Source organism: Peromyscus maniculatus, chromosome 2, assembly GCF_049852395.1.
Source record: "Peromyscus maniculatus bairdii isolate BWxNUB_F1_BW_parent chromosome 2, HU_Pman_BW_mat_3.1, whole genome shotgun sequence".
In the NCBI taxonomy this organism is placed as follows: domain Eukaryota; kingdom Metazoa; phylum Chordata; class Mammalia; order Rodentia; family Cricetidae; genus Peromyscus; species Peromyscus maniculatus.
The window spans coordinates 62,859,918-62,870,004 of record NC_134853.1 but is presented as its reverse complement, the minus strand read 5'-3'; the positions used below and the strand labels follow the sequence as shown (position 1 = coordinate 62,870,004).

The 10,087-nt window shown below is 38.8% G+C and overlaps 1 non-coding gene across 1 annotated transcript; it reads right to left on the bottom strand.

The window, feature by feature from the left end:
- Positions 1-3,620: 3,620 nt before the first annotated feature.
- LOC121827747 (small nucleolar RNA SNORA68) lies at positions 3,621-3,752 on the bottom strand. Its single transcript, XR_006070048.2, has one exon. It is a non-coding gene; the product is annotated as a small nucleolar RNA SNORA68 (small nucleolar RNA).
- Positions 3,753-10,087: the final 6,335 nt, after the last annotated feature.

Here is a 10,087-nt window from a genome sequence, read left to right as displayed (position 1 = left end):
AGCAGAGAAGAACAATGACATCACACGGTTTGCAGGCAAATGGATGGATCTAGAAAAAATCATCCTGAGTGAGGTAACCCAGACTCAGAAAGACAAATATGGTATGTACTCACTCATAGGAATATGCTAGATGTGGAACAAGGATGACTGGACTGCTACTCACATCACCAGTGAGGCTACCTGGAAAACGGGACCCCAAAAAAAGACACGGAGAAATGGACGAGATCTACATGAACAGCCTGGTCATGCGTGGGAACAATGAAGGGCGACAGTCGAGGGAAAGAGAGTGGGAGATCCTAACTGGATCAAGAAAAGAGAGGGAGAACAAGCAATAGGAGACCATGGTAAATGAAGACCACATGAGAAGGTGAGAAGGGGAGGAAGCAGAGAGCTAGGGAGGCCCACGGAGATCCACAAAGATACCTCCGCAAAAGACTGCTGGCAATGGTCGCGAGATGGCAGGAACTGACCTACTCTGGTGATGGGATGGCCAGACACCCAGATAGTGGTGCCATAAACCCCATCCAAGGACTGAGGAATCTGAAGGCAGACATCCACGGCTGGGCCCCTGGTGGAGCACTGGGAGTCTAATTAGTGAGAAAGGAGAGGGTTTATATGAGCGAGAATTGTTGAAGTCAAGGTTGGATAAAGCACCGGGACAAATAACCAAATGAATGGAAGCACAGGATCTATGAACCAAAGGCTGAGGAGCCCCCAACTGGATCAGGCCCCCTGAACGGGTGAGACAGTCATTTGGCTTGATCTGTTTGGGAGGCAGCTGTGCATTGGTGCCAGGTTCTGGGCTCATTGCATGAGTTGGCTGTTTGAATCCTGGGACTTATGTAGGGACACTTGGCTCGGTCTGGGAGGGGGGAATGGACCTGCCTGGACTGAGTCTACCAGGTCAACCCCGGTCCTCGGGGGAGACCTTGATCTGGAGGAGGTGGGAATGGGGGGTGGGCTGGGGGGAGGGGTGGGCGAGAGGGGGAGAACAGGGGAATCTGTGGCTATTATGTTGAACTGAATGGTGTTGTAAAATAATAATAAAAAAAATAAAAAAATAATAGAAAAAAAATAAAAAAATAAAAAAATAAACTCAGCCCATATTTGTTAATCCATATGTTGCCACATGTTCTGTGGCTTTACCTGTGTGCCTATTACATGCTGCTCCCTGGACAGCAGGCAGGCGTCTTTTGACTCAGCCTTACTGTCCCCAGAATTCTCTTCTCTGCTTGTTCTGGTTATACTTCCTGCCTGGCTACTGGCCAATCAGCATTTTATTGATTAACCAATATGCCCAAATTCCCAATATATCACGCTGGCTTTGGAGATGGAATTGGCTCACTCCTTCTCCTTTGCTAAAAAAAAAAAAAAAAAAAAAAAAAAAAAAAAAAAAAAAAAAAAAAAAAAAAAAAAAAAAAAAAAAAATGAGAGAGATCCTTATGTTTGTAATTAATATAATCCTCTACGTGTTCATTTGAATCTGACTGGCTGCAGGCCTGGGCGGGACTAAAGAAAACTTCAGCTATAAACAACTCATGATATATTGATTTATATAGTTTGATTGATCAGTGACATGAATAAAAAAGACTTTGCCATGTTTCAATATTGTTATTTTTTCTTTAACCTTTAATTAAAATTATGAACTATTCTGTCCTTTTAAATTGGTCTAATATCATTTTCAAAATGATAGTAGAACCTATTGTGGTTTAATTTTTAGAGTATTATAGTAAAAATCAACACTAAGTTTCATAGGCACTACAAAAGCAAAGTATCACTAAGCCATATTCCCTACCCAAGAGAACCTTTCCATGGTAGTATATCACACATTGATTCTTGGAGACATGGAAGGCACTATATTGGGATACTTATATTTCTAAAAGTTAAGGGACTGTAGGGCAAAGTCACCCAGATCATTGCACCATGGGGCACAATCACAGCCATACAGTTCTGTACATAAAAGTGTATTGATATATTTTTTTCTCAGTAAACTAAGTTCTCTAAACTCCCTTTGAGGTGAATAACTTGACCAATTTTTCTGGCCTACGAGGCACAGTAGTATAAGGCCTACTGGGCATTAATCCCTAAGAGGATGAGAGTGGTTGCATAGGGGCTTGGACCATGGGAGGGACCCTGATAAGAAAATTAAATGTGGTGGGCAACGGTGGCACACGCCTTTAATCTCAGCACTCAGGAGGCAGCGCCAGGCAGATCTTTGTGAGTTCGAGACCAGCCTGGGCTACAGAGTGACAGGTGCAAAGCTACACAGAGAAACCCTGTCTCTAAGAAAACAAACAAAAAAATTACATGAGAGAGTCAATTTAAATACCTTTTCAATGGCAAGTGAACTTCAAAAGTTGGTCAAAACAGCAATAAAATTATTAATCAATCCAACTATACCAGAATCATTTTCTTCATGTTTTGCTATAAGTTTTAAACTCTTTTAATCCTTGAGTGACCTGAATTTAATAAATGATTAATAGTGGAAAACTTTTTTTCTATACCAGGAAAGAAACATTTTCTAATGAAGGCTGAGAAAATAGTTCATTTTGTAAAGAACTTTTTTTGTAAGCAGCAAGAAACTGAGTTTCATCTCCAGAGCCCACATTAAAAATGCCAAGTATGGTAGCTCACATTTGCAATACCAGTATTGAGGAGGGAAAGAGGTAGGAACTGGTAAGTTCTGGAACTTATTTGCCAACTTGCCGAGTCTACTTGAAGACTCCTAAGCAAGTGAGAGACACTACCTCAAAATCCAAAGGTGGATAGTGTCTAAAAAATAACAACCAAGATTGTCCTCTCAGTATCTGCATGTGTGCAAGCACCAGAATGCACACACACACACACACACACACACACACACACACACACACACACACACTATTTATAATGATAATGGAAAGAAATGAACAGTTAGGAATAAATAAAGGATCCTCTGAAACCAGCAATTATCACATTCCCTTATATAAGGGATTACCTAGAAAAAAATTTAGACTAACAGCTTCTTCATGAAGTTCTAAACTGTGTTCAAAATGTGAGTGACACATCTCTTATGCCAACAAAATCCTATATTTATAAGACAAAGAAGGTAGGTACAGAAATTAAGATGTTAGGCAGATTGATGTCATAGTTTACCAGTAAGATGTATGTAGGACTGTAATGATTGGAATTATTATAACAGACAAGGAGGTGCAGTTGTGATTATGTCAAGTGGAGACTAAGAACGGAGTTCATGTTGAAAGGATGGAATAGTAGAAAGCTGTAGGGAATGGTTTTCTTTCTAGGAAGCTCTCACAAAGTCTGTAGGTAGTAATTTTTCTTAATTGTTGTTTTAGAACTCTTTGGGGTTTCATTCAGCAGTTCTCTGGATCTGAAAAAGGTTTTAGTGCCTCTTGGTGTTGAAGGATGATGCACACTAGCACCGCAACATGAAGTGGGCAAGAGGAACTTGATCTTGGACTTGTGGAACTGCTTGATGGACAGAAGGCAGCACTTACATGATGCAATCTCTTCCACAATCAAGGTCTGGATTGAATGAGCACTAGCATGGTGCTAGGCAGCCATATCTAGGTTTGTAGAAGGAGGAAGAAGTAATCCCCAGCCACCCAGGGCACTCTCAAGGCTGTAGACTCTCCCAATTCACTCTGGGGGCACTGCACAGTGCCCTCCAAGAGAATAGAAGCCCCTTTGCTTTGTGCACCACTGTTTAAACAACCACTATAGACCGAGGCAGTTCACGGGTTAGGTGAGAGCTAGTAATTTTCATTAACTTTTTTTTTCAGTCAGTAATTTTTCCTTATATTTTTTTCAGGTACAGAGTAGAGAATTTATATAATTTAGCAAAGAGCAAGTATCCTAAGGTCGTAGGCTAATCAGTGAATGAGCTCTATTGTATGCACCTAAGTGCCAAAGTCAGAGGCAAAGCAAAACTAGAATACTGTACACAAGTGGCCTTCTGTGTAACTGTGGTATTCACAGTGTCTGGAGAGACTCTGACATAAACCTAAGAGGTTTCTGGCTCAGGAGCAACATCATCTCCAGTAGTGAATTCCTAGACCAAACAGAATTATTCAGGGACATTGGAATGGATTATCCTTCATAAATTAATACCTAGATTAGTTGTTGCAAATCATTATTTATAAATCCTTATTTAAGTATAATGAGTTTGAACTATTTGTAGAAGTTGAACACAGTTCTAAGCCAGGGAGTTTGATATGAAGATATCTCTTATGTCAGGCTTTTCTATTTATTTTTATTTGTTTGGCATTTTGATGATTATTTGGCCCATTGTTTCTTTCCTTATGTATGTGCTGTGAAATGTCATTCTGTATGCTGTGAATGTGTGTTGCTCTGATTGGTTGATGAATAAAAATGCTGATTGGCTAGTAGCCAGGCACGAAGTATAGGTGGGAAGAGCAGACAAAGAGAATTCTGGGAAGAGGAAGGCTAAGTCAGGATTCACCAGCCAGACACAGAGGAAGCAAGACAACAAGGCAGAGCAGAGAAAAGGTACCAAGCCACATGGCTAAACATAAATAAGAACTATGGGTTAATTTAAGTGTAAGAGCTAGTCAGTAATAAGCCTGAACTAATGGCCAAGTACTTATAATTAATATAAGCCTCTGTGTGTTTACTTGGGGGATGCAAGTGGGAGAGATTTGTCCCAACAGCTGGCTGGGACACAGGAGAACTTCCAACTACATGTATGTGAATATAAACAGTATCAAAAGTGGTATTAGTATCTGTACTAATGTGTGTGTGTGTGTGTGTGTGTGTGTGTGTGTGTGTGTGTGTGTGTGCTTAACCCAACTAAATTGACCAATATAATTAAAGAATCAATTAGATATGCTAGATGAAAGCCTTCTCATTGCCCTGAACTCTGTCCAAAGAAATGATGAGAGCATTTCCTGTTGTAAATAAGTTCAGCTTTCAGAAGGTGCTGTGAGCAATGTTTTCAGTTAGTTGTTTGCCAATTAGAATATCTAGATTTTGTTTTAGTACCCTATTATTACCTTGTAGCCAGACTCTCCATATAGTTGTATGTTTGATAAGCAAGCCACAGATGGTGTTGGGCTACTGGAACTCTGATCCCAGCATTCACTTAATCGAGTGAATCAGAGCCTTACTTTGGAGGTTTGGAACTATGATTAACAAAGTGATATAAACACTTGGAGCTACAGTGAACAGAAGAGTGTGCACCATCGCATGAGATATTTTCTTTGTCTATTGATTTTCCTCAAGCACACGGTATTACTAAAGAGAGATTATCTGCTTTCACAGCTTTGGGATTGTGGTATTGATTCCATTAGTATATCCAAATGTTTGCCTTACTTACAAAGTGGAGTATTCTGTAACCTGTTTTGATCTATATGAGGAAAACTTTCTGAATTACTAACTAGGGAATAAAAGAGAGAGAGGGAGGAAGAGAGAGAACTTAGATAATGAGCTAAAGGATAATTTGGGGGGGCATAGCATTTAAAAATCAAAATAAGTTTTATATCAATAGAGTGGATAGTCTTGTAAGAATTCTCTGGGTTTAATAAATTAATAAATATATTAGGCATCAGTATAGGACATAGGTTGAGAAGAAGTAATAATTGGAGTGGTGGTAGAGAGATGACCCAGTAGTTAAGCGTGTTTATTTATTTTGTAATGCACTTGGGTTCAGTTCCCAGCACCCACATCATGGTTCACAATAATCCATGATCTGATGACTTCTTTTGCCCTCCACAGACACATATGTGCATGCAGTTAAAATGTTCACACACATGAAATAAAATAAATAAATCTAAGAAAAACTTAAAAAAATAAAATTTATAGTGGTGGCATTAATATAATTAAAGGACATTAGATATACATAACATTAATCACTGTATTTGTAGGTAAAATACATCTTTTTTTACATATGTACAGTGACATTAGTAAACTACTTTTAGATTTAATCTGGGTTGTTAGTCATACATGGATTCTAGAGTAAAGAAATTAATCCCTGGGCCAAAATAAATTAATACACAGAGACATTTGTCAATTGTTACTCAAAAGGATTTGAGGAATTCTTCAAACTTTCAATAATGCCTGGTTGCCAAGAACTTATTTAAAGTGTTGGAGATAGTATTTTTAATCAATACTTTTATTAAGAACTTAGTATTTGTGATAAATGGAATGCTTGTACGAATTTCTGCCATTAATGTTTGTAACTCCAAAGAGAACAAGAAATGTCTTGGTAGTATTTAGATATGTATGGGTGACTTCTACTTATATAATAAGCACAAATGGCAAGAGTTTCTTAGAATAAATTTTATTTTGAAATAATAAACTATTAGGCAATGGTCCAAGAGCTTGTCAAATGTGCATTGTCTATCTTTGAAATTCACATAATATAATGCTAAATTAACTGCCTGACACTTGGACAAAATTTGATGACCCATCACTTCTTTTCTTTATTTAGAGCATCTTAGCCCAGAAATGGAATGTTGAAGTCTTCTACCACTGAACTGCATTGTTTATCATAACGTATGTGTCTGTAACAGAGTCAACAGCTTTCCTTGCCATTTATCTAGTTAATCATAGAGTCCATCAGGTATCTAAGGATATGTGATCTGCCATCTGTCAGGAGACTAAGAACAAGTAAGGCTGTATCCTCCTATGGGTAGGATATATTAGAATATCTGTATTGCCCTACATCTGATATCAAGAAAACCCAACTAGATCTGTTGAGTTTCCAACTAGGTGATAATTAACTCATGGTGCCAAGGTTATTTGGAAATGAAGAGTTACACGTTTAGAATTGGTCAGAATCTCTGTGTTTTGAGATTTTAGTTCATGATTGGCCTTTTTCTCCAATATGAAAAAAAAAGGAGAGTTTGTTAAGTCAAAAGTACACTGAGTACTCATCAGCCCACTATTTAAGAGATCAATGAAAGTATGAGATGACATTAAACCCTCCCTGGTAAGTTGATCTCTAAAGATAGAACAGAAATTCCTGACTTAAGCAGGTTTAGTCTTTTTATATATCTTTTTCTAGTTAATAAGAATAAAATATATTTATTTTCATTTTTTATTTATTTTTATTGAAAATAGACTCTTCTCTTCTACGATACTTCCCAAACAGAGTTTCTTCTCCTTTCATTCCTCCCAGCTGTCCCCACTTGTCCTCTCCCCAAGATCCATGCCCCCTCTGTTTCTCTTCAGAAAAGATCATGCCTCCAAGAGATGACAGCCAAACAGGACAAAACAAGATACAATAAAACAAGGCAAAAGCCCTCATATCAAGGCTTGAAAAGGCAACCCAATAGAAGAAAAAGTCCCGGAGCAGTAAAATGAGTCAGAGGTACATCTGCTCCCACTGTTAGGAGTCCCACAAAAACACCAAGCTAGTATCCATAACATATATGCAGAGGACTTGGTAGAGACCCATGCTGGCCTGGAGCTTGTTACTCCAGTCTCTGTAAGCCCATGTGAGCCCTGCTTAGTTGATTCTTGGGCCATGTTCTCCTGGTGTCCTCCATTCCCTACAACTCAAAGAATCTTTCCTCCCATTCTCCTGCAGGGTTCCCAAAGGAAAGGGACCCATTGGAAATCTCCACATAACATGTGCTATGGGTCTTTGCCACCAATCCCTTCTACTGCCAGAGGAAGCCTCTCTTTGATAATGACTGCACAAAGCATAGGTCTATGAGTATTGATTTCTTTTTTTTCTTCTTCTTCTTCTTCTGCTTCTCCTCCTCCTCCTTTTTTTGCCAGTCATGTTTTGTTCTACCCTAGGTTCTTGGGCTATCCAATCACCAGTCCCTGGCCACTCTGGCAGTGGAGGATATAGGATCCTTCTCCTAGCATGGGCCTCAAATTAAACCAAAGGTTGGTTTGCCACTCCCACAAGTTCTGTGACACCATTGCTCAAGCACGTCTTGAATGCAAGACAGATTGTAGATCAAGGGCTTTGTGGCTGTGGTGGTGTAAAGATTTCTCTTCCCACAGCCTGCAGAGTACCTTCTTGTAACAAAGAGAATAGAACACAGAGGTGAACGCTCCATGCAAGCACCAGCTTGACCTCTCTGCATTCAATGACCTGTACAAATGCTGTCCTTGGTGATGGAGACTTGTGTTCAATTTTCAGAGAGTAATGTTCTGTCCTAGCATCAGCCTAGGTTGTTTAGGGATCTCCACAGGACATCCTTGGCCAAAAATTCAACAAACTGTAACCCGTTCCCACCACTGTAAGCCTTAAACTGATAATCAAAGATGACCAGTTCAGACTCCATATCTGCCATTACTGGGAGTGCTTACTAGGGTCACTCCCATTGGATTCAGTAAATTTCTCCCCTTTTATTTTCTTCCTTCAAAACTCTCATTTAACTCCCACATTGCTCTTTTGCAAATTCATGGCCTTTTTTTCTTTACTTTTTGCTACACATAAATATGTGTATTCCTAAAACATAAATATGTCCTGCTCAGTCTCTATAATGTTACTTGTATATATATTTCCAGGTCTGACCGTCTATTTTGGATTACCAATCATATGTTCTTCACTGGGGAAGACTGTTTCTCCTGCATTCACATATCTTCTTTGCTCATAGTTTTCTTTTTTAGAGAATAAATTAGTCTAAAGAGAAAACAAAGTCCTTTTAAAATGTTATAAAACATAGCAATTGGATAGGTTCAAGGACACAATCAGTACTAAAAGATGCTGGTTTTGTATGTCTTTCTTGAGTCTGTTAAAAAGGCATCTACAGGGTCATGCCATGCATTGAACCTGGAGAAATGATTATGTCCTGGAAAGTGCAGGTCAAATGGCTCATTAACCTTCTTGCCATAATGTTTCTACTGTCAGGGTTATTACCAATTAATTTGAGTTTGGGCAATAATCCATGTTCATTTTTAGTTTTCTGACAAGTGGATATAAACAACAGGTGTGACTGCAGAGGACAAAATCAAACACAGTGAAGCCAAAGCACATGCTTGTCAGTAGGTTGTGCTCTTGGCACATACTGCTATTAAAGTGATACAGTGACCATTTAGTAATCAAATAATACTGAGTATTCAAGAAGCTACCCAAGACTGTGAAGTGTTTCCCTCTCTTGGAATCTGGCATAGTACTTTCTAGAATCTTGGAAGATAGATCAAAGTTAAGAGGTTTCCATGTGAGGTCCAGCTGGAATCACTCTTATCCTCTGTCTTAAGTGTAAAGTGTCTTCTGCAATAGGAGCCCACCCTCAAGTCCTGAGAAGCAACTGAGGGTTATGTAGAAAATCTGAATTTCTTTGGAAGTCACTTGGACTACTCTGACCTTTGAAAGGTTTCTCATGCCTGGCACTGGTGTATTTGTTAGTCTGTGGTTCTTGTGAAAGCATTGTCAGTTTAACTTCCGTGTGTGTGTGTGTGTGTGTGTGTGTGTGTGTGTGTGTGTATATACACTTATATGTATATATATATATGTATACATATACATATATATGTGTGTGTGTATACATATATATGTAAGTTTCCATATTTCCCAGAAAAACTGGGAAAGGAATATATATGTGTATGTATACATATACACATACACACATATATACATATATATGTACAGTGTCTGCATACTTTTAGGCAAACATAAAATAATTACACTCCTTGAGGCTTTATCCAACAGCTTTGGTGTTATTTGTCCCTTAACTTTCCTTCTAATTTTGTATTGATCTCCATCCATCCACTATGGTTGGAGACCCCTCCCCATTATTCTGTTTCCCACTTCATATCACCCAAATCCTTCTATTGCCTTCCCAATGTCCCACCCCACCACCTATGATCGCTTTTTCTTTTTTTCCGGTTCCTCCATATTGTATACTCACACCTGAGAATGTGAAGCTAGAAACACTTAACCAAAATTACCAACACGGCAAGATATGCATAAAGTTGCAATGAGTGCCACACATATCTTGGAGGCAACACACAACTGTCTAATAGGATTTAATGCCACTTAGTAGGAAGGAAATCATGGATGGTACTGGAAATCTATCCAGTACCCTGGGGCTAGTAATATCATGAATTGCAGAAAATAATCTACTTCCATATTAACATATCTGTCTATAGTGCTACTATTCACATC